Source organism: Triticum aestivum, chromosome 6A, assembly GCF_018294505.1.
Source record: "Triticum aestivum cultivar Chinese Spring chromosome 6A, IWGSC CS RefSeq v2.1, whole genome shotgun sequence".
NCBI lineage: Eukaryota > Viridiplantae > Streptophyta > Magnoliopsida > Poales > Poaceae > Triticum > Triticum aestivum.
Window position 1 is genome coordinate 231,136,519 of NC_057809.1, and position 9,824 is coordinate 231,146,342.

Genomic DNA, 9,824 nt, shown 5'->3' on the forward strand with positions numbered 1-9,824 from the left:
GGTCAAAACCTTTGGGAGATTATATAATGATTTTTTATCGACCAAAAGAAGTATCGTGCAAGAAAACAGAGTCCGGAGGGCACACAAGGTGCCCACGAGGCAGGGGGCGCGCCCTCCACCCTCGTGGAAGCCTCGTGTCCTTTCCGGACTGCTTCTTATTTTCCTATTTCTTAAATATTCCAAAATGGAGAAAAATTGCTATTAGAACTGTTTTGGAGTCGGTTTACTTACCGTACCACATACCTCTTCCTTTTCGGAGATTGAAACGTTCTAGAAGGTGTCCCTTATATACTCCTCCGGGGTTACGGTTTTAATAACATTAGTTTCAACATTTATAGGATTACCTGAAATATAATGTTTGATTCTTTGACCGTTCACCATCCTCAGATTTGTGCCTTCGAAGTTGTTGATTTTTATGGCACCAGAACGATATACCTCCTCCATAATGTAAGGACCTTCCCATTTAGATAGGAGTTTTCCTACAAAAAATCTTAAATGAGAGTTGTATAACAATACGTAATCACCTACATTAAACTCATGTTTTTGTATCCTTTTGTCATGCCATCTTTTAACTTTTTCTTTAAACAGTTTGGCATTCTCATAGGCCTGGGTTCTCCACTCATCAAGTGAGCTAATGTCAAATAGTCTCTTCTCACCGGCAAGTTTGAAATCATAATTGAGCTCTTTAATGGCCCAATATGCCTTATGTTCTAGTTCGAGAGGTAAGTGACATGCTTTTCCATAAACCATTTTATATGGAGACATACCCATAGGTTTTTTATATGCAGTTCTATAGGCCCATAATGCATCATCAAGTTTCTTGGACCAATTCTTTCTAGATCTATTAACAGTCTCTTGTAAAATTAATTTAAGCTCTCTATTGCTCAGTTCTACTTGACCACTAGACTGTGGATGATATGGAGATGCAATTCTATGATTAACATCATACTTAGCAAGCATCTTACGAAAAGCACCATGAATAAAATGTGAACCACCATCGGTCATTAAATATCTAGGGACTCCAAACCTCGAAAAAATAACTTCTTTAAGCATCTTAATAGAGGTGTTATGATCAGCACTACTAGTTGGAATAGCTTCTACCCACTTAGTACCGTAATCAACAGCAACTAAAATATGTGTATACCCATTAGAGGAAGGAAATGGTCTCATATAATCAAAGCCCCAAACATCAAATGGTTCAATAACAAGTGAATAATTCATAGGCATTTCTTGACGTCTACTAATACTACCAATTCTTTGGCATTCATCACAAGACAAGACAAACATACGGGCATCCTTGAAAAGAGTAGGCCAATAAAAACTAGATTGCAATACCTTATGTGCAGTTCTATCTCCAGCATGGTGTCCTCCATAAGCCTTAGAGTGACACTTGCGTAGGATCTGTTCCTGTTCATGCTCAGGTACACAACGTCTAATAACGCCATCTACTCCTTCTTTATAAAGGTGTGGGTCATCCTAGAAGTAATGTCTTAAATCATAGAAAAACTTTTTCTTTTGCCAGTATGTGAAACTAGGTGGTATAAATTTAGCAACAATGTAATTGGCATAATCAACATACCATGGAGCAGTACGAGAAGCATTTATGACAGAAAATTGTTCATCAGGAAAGCTATCATCAATAGGTAGTGGGTCATCAAGAACATTCTCTAACCTAGACAAGTTGTCTGCAACGGGGTTCTCATCTCCCTTTCTATCAATAATATGCAAATCAAATTATTGTTGTAGGAGCACCCATCTAATAAGTCTAGGTTTAGCATCTTTCTTTTCCATAAGATATTTAATAGCAGCATGATCAGTGTGGATAGTTACTTTAGTATCAACAATATAAGGTCTGAACTTATCACAAGCAAATACAACTACTAAAAATTCCTTTTCAGTAGTAGCATAATTTCTCTGGGCACTGTCTAGAGTTTTACTAGCATATTGGATAACATTTAATTTCTTATCAACTCTTTGTCCTAGAACAGCACCTACAGCATAATCACTACCATCACACATAATTTCAAAGGGTAAATTCCAATCAGGTGGCTGAACAATGGGCGCGGAAATCAAAGCTTTCTTAAGTATTTCAAATGCTTCTACACAATCATCATCTAAGAAAAAATGAATATCTTTTTGTAAGAGATTAGTCAGAGGCCTAGAAATTTTTGAGAAGTCTTTAATGAACCTCTTATAAATCCCGGCATGACCAAGGAAACTTCTTATACCTTTAATGTTCTTTGGACACGGCATCTTTTCAATAGCATCAACTTTAGCTTTATCAACTTCAATACCTCTTTCAGAAATTTTATGCCCCAAGACAATACCTTCATTAACCATGAAGTGGCACTTCTCCCAATTCAAGACAAGATTAGTTTCTTCACATCTCTGCAAAACTCAATCAAGGTTGCTTAAGCAATCATCAAAAGAAGTTCCATATATAGAAAAATCATCCATGAATACCTCAACAATCTTTTCACAAAAGTCAGAGAATATCGCAGTCATACATCTTTGGAAGGTAGCAGGTGCATTACATAAACCAAAAGGCATACGTCTATAAGAAAAATTACTGAAAGGACAAGTAAAGGTGGTCTTTTCTTGATCCTCTTTTGACACAGGTATCTGAGAGAAACCAGAATAACCGTCTAGAAAGAAAAAATGTGTATGTTTGGATAATCTTTCTAGCATTTGATGAATAAAAGGTAAAGGGTAATGATCCTTTTTAGTGACTTTGTTTAATTTGCGGAAATCAATTACCATTCTATAACCTGTAACAATTCTTTGTGGTATCAATTCATCTTTATCATTAGGAACAACAGTAATACCTCCCTTCTTAGGGACACAATGGACATGACTTACCCACTGACTATCAGCAACGGGATAAATTATACCTACCTCAAGAAGCTTTAGTATTTCCTTTCTTACCACTTCTTTCATCTTAGGATTTAACCGTCGTTGGTGATCAACAACCGGTTTAGTTTCTTTCTCTAATTTTATTTTGTGTTGGCATAGAGTGGGACTAATGCCCTTAAGATCATCAAGAGTATATCCAATAGCAGCACGGTGCTTCTTCAGAGTTTTCAATAATTTTTCTTATTCCTGCTCTAAAAGGTTAGCACTAATAATAACAGGATATATCTTCTTTTCATCAAGATAAGCATATTTAAGAGTATCAGGCAATGGTTTAAGCTCAAACACGGGATCACCCTTGGGTGGAGGAGGATCCCCTAGGATTTTGACAGGCAAGTTGTGTTTCAAAATAGGTCCCTGTTTAAAGAATACTTCATCTATTTCCCTTCTTTCATTCATAAACATATCATTTTCATGGTCTAACAAATATTGTTCTAAAGGATCATTAGGAGGCACGACAATAGAAGCAAGACCAACAATTTCATCTTTACTAGGAAATTCTTTATCATGGGGTTGTCTACGGAATTTAGCAAAATTAAAATCATGAGACATACCCCCTAAACCAACAGAAACAATATCCTTTTTGCAGTCTATCTTAGCATTAACAGTATTCAAGAACGGTCTACCAAATATAATGGGACAAAAGTCATCTTGTGGGGAACCAAGAGCAAGAAAATTAGCAGGATATTTAACTCTCCCACACAAGACTTCAACATCTCTAACAATCCCAATCGGTGAAATAGTATCTCTATTGGCAAGCTTAATTGTAACATCAATAACTTCTATCTCAGCAGGTGCAATATCATGCATAATTTCTTCATATAAAGAATGAGGCATTGCACTCGCACTAGCACCCATATAACATAAGCCATGATAGCAATTATCTCCTATTTTAACAGAAATACAAGGCATGCCTACAACAGGTCTATGTTTATTTTTAGTATCGGGTCTAGCAATTCTAGTAGCTTCATCACAAAAGTAAATAACATGCCCATCAATATTATCAGACAAGAGATCTTTAACCATAGCAATACTAGGTTCAAATCTAATTTTCTCAGAGGGTGTGGGTGTTCTAGTATTACTCTTGTGAACCACAGTTGAAGCTTTAGCATGATCCTTTATTCTAGCAGGGAAAGGTGGTTTTTCAATATAAGCGGTAGGAACAATAGGATCAACATTATAAATGATAGTCTTTTCTTCAACTTTAATAGGTTCAACTACTTTTACTTTAATGGGAGGATGATATTTAATCCACTTCTCCTTAGGGAGATCAACATGAGTAGCAAATGATTCATAGAAAGAAGCTACTATTTTAGAGTCAAGTCCATATTTAGTGCTAAATTCACGAAAAGCATCGGTATCCATAAAAGATTTAACACAATCAAACCTAGGTGTTATACCTGACTCCTTACCTTCGTCGAGTTCCCAATCTTCAGAGTTGCGTTTAATTATTTCCAATAAATCCCATCTGAATTCAATAGTCTTCATCATAAAAGATCCAGTACAGGAAGTATGGAGCATGGAGCGATTATTGAGAGAAAGCCGAGCATAAAAATTTTGAATGATAATTTCTCTTGAGAGCTCATGATTGGGGCATGAATATAACATTGACTTAAGCCTCCCCCAAGCTTGAGCGATGCTTTCTCCTTTGTGAGGCCAAAAATTATATATATAATTACGATCACGATGAACCAGATGCATAGGATAAAACTTATGATGAAATTCCAATTTCAATCGGTTGTAGTTCCATGATCTAGTATCATCACATAGCCTAAACCATGTCAATGCCTTTCTCTTCAAAGATAAAGGGAAGACCTTCTTCTTGATAACATCCTCGGGCATACCTGCAAGCTTAAATAATCTACAAACTTCATCCACATAGATTAGGTGCAAATCGGGATGCAATGTTCCATCTCTTGTAAAAGGATCAGGTAGCAGTTTCTCTATCATACCCGAAGGAATTTCAAAATAAACATTTTTAGTAGGTTCAGTAGGTTGAGGAGCAACTCTTTGCTCTAATGGTCGGGGTGAATATACCCCGAACAAGCCCCTCGAAGGAGTACTTTCCATAGTAACAAGTGACAGTAAATTTCAGCACACTATATAAATTTTTCCTTACCAAATTCCACCTACCAAAGGCGCTTCACTCCTCGGCAACGGCGCCAGAAAAGATTCTTGATGACCCACAAGTATAGGGGATCTATCATAGTCCTTTTGATAAGTAAGAGTGCCAAACCCAACGAGGAGCAGAAGGAAATGATAAGCAGTTTTCAGTAAGGTATTCTCTGCAAGCACTGAAATTATCGGTGACGGATAGTTTTGTGATAAGGTCATTTGTAACGGCTAACAAGTAATAAAAGTAAATAAGATGAAGCAAGATGGTCCAATCCTTTTTGCAGCAAAGGACAAGCCTGGACAAACTCTTATATAAAGGAAAGCGCTCCCGAAGACACATGGGAATTATCGTCAAGCTAGTTTTCATCACACTCATATGATTCGCGTTCGGTACTTTGATAATTTGATATGTGGGTGGACCGGTGCTTGGGTACTGCCCTTACTTGGACAAGCATCCCACTTATGATTAACCCCTCTTGCAAGCATCCGCAACTACAAAAGAAGTATTAAGGTAAACCTAACCATAACATGAAACATATGGATCCAAATCAGCCCCTTACGAAGCAACGCATAAACTATGGTTTAAGCTTCTGTCACTCTAGCAACCTATCATCTACTTATTACTTCCCAATGCCTTCCCCTAGGCCCAAGTAATGGTGAAGTGTCATGTACTCGACGTTCACATGACACCACTAGAGGAAAGACAACATACATCTCATCAAAATATCAAACGAGTACCAAATTCACATGACTACTTATAGCAAGACTTATCCCATGTCCTCGGGAACAAATGTAACTACTCACAAATCATATTCATGTTCATAATTAGAGGGATATTAATATGCATAAAGGATCTGAACATATGATCTTCCACCAAGTAAACCAACTAGCATCAACTACAAGGAGTAATCAACACTACTAGCAACCCACAGGTACCAATCTGAGGTTTTGGAACAAAGGTTGGATACAAGAGATGAACTAGGGTTTGAGAGGAGATGGTGCTGGTGAAGATGTTGATGGAGATTGACCCCCTCCCGTTGAGAGGATCGATGGTGATGACGATGGTGATGATTTCTCCCTCCCGGATGGATGTTTCCCCAGCAGAACAGCTCCGCTGGAGCCCTAGATTGGTTCCACCAAGGTTCCGCCTCGTGGCAGCGGTGTTTCATCCCGCAAGCTTGCTTATGATTTTTTTCAGGGCAAAAGACTTCATATAGCCAAAGATGGGCACCGGAGGCCTGCCAGGGGCCAACGAGAGAGGGAGGCGCGCCCAGGAGGGTAGGGCGCGCCCCCACCCTCGTGGATGGTGGGTGGCCCCCCTCTGATGCTTCCTTCGCCCAATATTTTTTATATATTCTAAAAATGACTCACGTGGAGTTTCAGGACTTTTGGAGTTGTGCAGAATAGGTCTCTAATATTTGCTCCTTTTCTAGCCTAGAATTCTAGCTGTCGGCATTCTTCCTCTTCATGTAAACCTTGTAAAATAAGAGAGAATAGGCATAAGTATTGTGACATAATGTGTAATAACAGCCCATAATGCAATAAATATTGATATAAAAGCATGATGCAAAATGGACGTATCACTCCCATGCGCGCGTGCGGCGAGCGCGTGCCCCTCGTCCTCCTGGCGCTAGGAGGACGACGACTGGCGTCGGTTGTGTGCTGCAAAATGGACATATCACTCCCATGCGCGCGTGCGGCGAGCGCCTACTGGGCTGCCAGGCAGGTAAGTCAAGGTAAAGATTTTTCCCATTTCTGTTTCCTTTTACTTTTTTTGTATGTGCTCGTTTAAAATAAATACTAAACCATTTAAGTAAATCCTGGAAATAATTATGGGTGCCTTCCGAATTATTCCAGTGACCCTTACTAATTTCCAACATTTTTCGAGCATCTAAAATATATATAGCATTTAAATAGCTCCAATTCAAATATTTTTGAATTAATTCAAAAATCCAAAATGTCATGGAAAAATGTGCATCACCTCTGGTTACTGTTTACAATGTTTTTCCAAAAATGATGAACATTTTTAAGGCCATTTGGGTTCACTGAAAATATTTTAGTTGAACCTATTTTAATTCCTTTTTATGCTAGGGTTTGAACATCCCTATTTAAAATTTCCATGAAAGTTAAACATGATGCAAGCAATATGCAAACACTAGGCAACACTAGAAGCTAGGGATGTGACATAAAGTCATTCTGCAGACGCCCATTTCTCATTATGCATTTCATTATCTTCATTACATTTGTGTATGCATCATGAATCGTCTTCATGAATTGAAGAAGATCTCCACAAAGCAAAACTTGCCATGTGCATTTGCATTCATAGGCAAAATATTTATATGCACATCTTCAGGGGGAGCCTCTTTCAACTTATGAAGCCAATGCCCACGTTCTTTAACTTTCACATAATTTTATCCCCGTGAACACTTCAACCAGTTTGTCATCAATCACCAAAAGGGGGAGATTGTAAGTGCATCTAGTGCCAACCCTAGTTGGTTTTGGAGTATTAAAGACAAACATGCTTGATGAACTAATGTGTTTGTGAGAATTGCAGGATAACACAGGTAGTGGTCCCTCATTGATTCGGTTTACCTACCAGAGATGACCCCTAAAAATGTATGAAGACATTGAATACAATGGTGGTTCGTGAAGACATTCACGTTGAAGATAATGACGTGTGAAGACATTCACTTGAAGACTATGGAGTACAAAGACATAGTTTCTTCCATAGATTCCTTTTCTTCTTTATTGAATCATAGGAACCACCGAACTGTTAAGTGGGGTCAAAGTGAACAAAGTCAGAAGACTGACGTGATGCTCAACCAAGATCCTATGTCCTCGAGTGAAGACAATGAGAGAAAATCTTATCCAGAGTTGGATGAGTCAGCTTTGCTTGTAGCCCAAGCCAAGCTAACGCGTGTGTTTGAAATCCGATCATTGGACACATGTCGGTTCCTTAGTGACCCAGGGTCATTTCGGACATATCATGTTGGGTTGCCTCCTGGCTATAAATAGCCCACCCCTACACTATAAATTGGTGGCTACTCAGAGTTAGTGCACGGCTTTTGTCGTTTGAGAGCAACCCACCTCGGAAGCCTTTGAGAGAGAGAGAGAGATCCTTGCGAGGACAAAGCCCAAAACATCCAGAGCCAAAGAGTGTTAGGCATCACTGAAGTCTTTCTGTCTGCGTGACCTGAAGACTTGTTACACTTGAGGATTGTGTATCCTCCAGCCGGTTAGGCATCATGGTCCGATCATGGAGATGGTCGAGTCTTGTGGGGAAAAGTGCGCAAATCCATGCAGAGTGTAAAAACTAATCATAATTAGCCATGTCCTAGGTTATGGACAATTTGACCGTCTAGAAGTGGAATTATTGAGTGATCTCATCACCATATTTTTAATTAATGAATTGGGTTATTAATAACTTGGGTTTTGGTTTGAATTGGAGGAACCATCTCAATAACGACATAAACTTTGTAGTAATAATTTAAATAATTTTCATGTAGGAAGAAATTAGCTCTACGCAAAAATAAACTTAGAGCCTCCACCAGCCATATTGCATATAGAGGTAGAAATTTCATTATTATTCTATAGTGTGACTTTGCCAGCATATTCCATGAGCCGACCTACATGGCTACAAAGTCACATGTTGCAGAGTTTTCCGACGAGGATTAAGGTGCGATAGGTTGTTGTCCGCACTCCGCATTTGCCATGGAGTTTGATGGACTCATCTACCTTCGATGCTTCTGCGGTTATTTTATTTAGATGGCCTTCAACCATATTTATGTAATAAATACTCTTTTGAGGATCTCGATGTAATAAAGTGTGTGACTGAACTCTATTATTTTTCATTAAGTATTGTGTATGTGCTAGCATACCGATCTAGGGATGACACTTAAGTACAGAGACTCCGATCCATTTGGGTTGGGTCGCTACAGTATTCCAGACCGATGTGTCTGCTTAATGTGAGCTTTCAAATCTTTACAAAAGTTGGTACTAATCATTTCACACAGATTGCACATACTGTGGTGCACCCGACACAGACGACTTTTATGACAGGACGACTTATCCTGGAGGGTGTGGTTGTTCTACATGAAACCTTACATGAAATTCATACCAAACTAGATGGAGTTGTCTTCAAACTGGACTTCAAGAAGGCATATGATAAAGTTAAATGGCCATTTTTGTAACAAGTTTTGCGTATGAAGGGTTTTGATGCGGCTTGGAGGAAGCAGGTCGAATCCTTTCTACAAAAAGGCAGCATAGGGATCAAGGTAAATGATGACATATGCCATTATTTCCAGACACAAAAGGGACTATGACGGTGGGATCAGATGTCTCCTACCTGTTTAATATTGTTGGATGATATGCTGGCGGTTCTCATTGGTCGAGCCAAAGAGGATGGTCAGGTGGGTGGGCTCATCCCTCATCTTGTAGATGGTGGGGTGTCCATACTAAAATACGCATATGATACAGTTATTTTCATTGAACATGATTTGGCAAAGGCTACAAATTTGAAACTGGTTTTGTGTCTTTTCAAACAACTGTCAGGTTTGTAGATCAATTTTAACAAGAGCGAACTGTTATGCATTGGGCACGCCAAGGAAGAATAGGAAAATTATAGACATTTGTTTGCATGTGATTTTGGGGTCTCTTCCGTTTAGTTATATGAGAATCCCAATTCATCACCGAAAACTAACCAACAAAGAATGAAAGTGCATAGAGGATCGATTTGAGAAGAAACTAAGCCGCTGAAAGGGCAAGGTTATGTCTTATGGAGGTAGGCCAGTTCAGATAAA